Source organism: Ictidomys tridecemlineatus, chromosome 11 (genome assembly GCF_052094955.1).
Source record: "Ictidomys tridecemlineatus isolate mIctTri1 chromosome 11, mIctTri1.hap1, whole genome shotgun sequence".
In the NCBI taxonomy this organism is placed as follows: Eukaryota; Metazoa; Chordata; class Mammalia; order Rodentia; family Sciuridae; genus Ictidomys; species Ictidomys tridecemlineatus.
In genome coordinates, this window is record NC_135487.1 from 125579074 (window position 1) to 125581132 (window position 2059).

At 38.4% G+C, this 2059-nt stretch overlaps 1 pseudogene; it reads right to left on the reverse strand.

The window, feature by feature from the left end:
- Positions 1-1232: 1232 nt before the first annotated feature.
- On the reverse strand, positions 1233-1839 carry LOC144368763 (COMM domain-containing protein 2 pseudogene; annotated as a pseudogene).
- Positions 1840-2059: the final 220 nt, after the last annotated feature.

Genomic DNA, 2059 nt, shown 5'->3' on the forward strand with positions numbered 1-2059 from the left:
CACAGGCCTCCCTTGTGTGGGACTGTCCGTGGTATATGTGCTGGGAATGTGGCTGCTGGTCACAGGGCATATGAGAGGTCAGCCCAGGGACCACACCCAGCTCTCTTCCTAGAAGCAGCAGCAGTTGCTACAAGTGTCGATCACATGTGAGATGCCCTTGGTCTAGTCTCCCTGGAGGTGTCCAGGCACTTTCTCACGGTCTCTTAGCTGTTGACAATAAAACCTTCAGAAGCTATTTCATTATGAGGTCTATATTTATTGTTATTGATAATGTTACATTCCTTTTCTGTGTTTGATAGTCATTTGTATGCATTTGTAAAATTTCTGGTCATATATCTTGGTCATTTTTAACTAGATTAATTATATTTTTCTTACCAATTTGTAGGTTATCTTTACATATTTTTAATTTTCAAGTGTGTTAATTATATTGAAACTCTATCAGTTATATTGAAAATATATTCTTAAATTTCTAAACATTTTTAGTTTAAGACATCATTTCCCCCCGTATAATCAAGCATTGATTACATTAGTCTTGTATCCATTATTTACAAATGTAAATGACAGTGTGTCTCTTAGTTGCTTTGGGTATATGGGAAAAATTAATCCTTGTGGAAATATTATTAACAATCACACAAAATTGAGTACTACTTAAGTCAATGAACCATAAGTCAAACTTCAGCAATATGGTAAAAACTACTTATGTTTACATTCAAAGAAAAATGCATGAACTTTCTATAACTATATGGGAATATAATTTAAAAAACTCATACTCACTTTACATTATTCTGTAGCTAGTAACATCATGAGATGCTTTTAAAAGTCAGAAATATTGTACTATTTATAAATACTCTGAACAGGAAAGGAATTAGCTGTAAATTTTATTCTCAAAATTGATCAATAAGGAGGAAAATACAAGTTAAGCAGACAAAAATGTACCAAAACCGGGGTATTACTTATATATACAGAAGATATGAACAGTATAGATTTATTTCTAGTTGATTCAATCCTATTTACACATTGAAAATACAAAATTCCATTTCAATCTGTCAAGAAGCTGACCACATTTAGCACCAGAAAAGGAACCTGATTGAGCTTCTGACAATGACCTCAATATCCTGGAATAGGAAAAGGAATTTCATGGAATCTAGATGCATTTATCAACACCAATTAATAAAAATTAATTCTGAAAAGTAATTCCTGAATTTCATCCATTCACAAATGAGTCAAAGGCATTAGGACCTTAACACTTGGTACTGCTTGATGTTGTGACCTACTCTCCTACAGTGGTTTGTTTTCATCTCCTCCAAGGATTGTTACAGTTGCTGAACTAAATGCAGTAGGGTGGCTGAGTCTGCCTGCAGAACTTTGGTGTTGTGGTCTCCATTCTGATTTAGGTGTAGTTTGATAGTCACTGCTGGCTGAATCTGTTGCCTGAGACTTCTGCTTGCAAGTTGTACATGTAGTCGCCACTCAAGGCTGTGGTAACTGGGAAGGCTGGGTGCCAATTCACCCAGCATAGTCCTGATCTTTTTTCTGTTGTCCAGGTAAAGCTGAAGCAATAATTTGCTCAGTTCTTCAGAGAATCCCAGAACAAAAACAGAGTCTTGGAAATCCACTTCAGAAATCATGAGTTGGAGCTCTGGGTGAGCAGGTAGGTCAACCCTTCCACACCATGCTGGACAGTGTTGCTGCTCACGTTGAGCTTCCTGGCAGCGCCCTCGTAGACCTTGGGCATGGTCCCTGGCCTCAGGAACTCCACCCCGATCCACTCAAGCTCCACTACCACTTCTGCAGGAAGGCCAGCTGCTCCTTAGGCTCTTCCCACAAGTCCAGCAGCATCTTCGCTGGGCACTCTTTTTCCCCCGCAGCACCCCATCTTCCTGTTTAAGACATCTTTGGACATACAGATGTCTTTAATGTTTTTAAAAAATATTTTTTAGTTATAGTTGGATACAATACTTTTATTTTATTTATTTATTTTTATGTGGTGCTGAGAATCAAACCCAGCACCTTGCACATGGTAGGCAAGCTCTCCACCACCGAGCTCCAGCCCCAACCC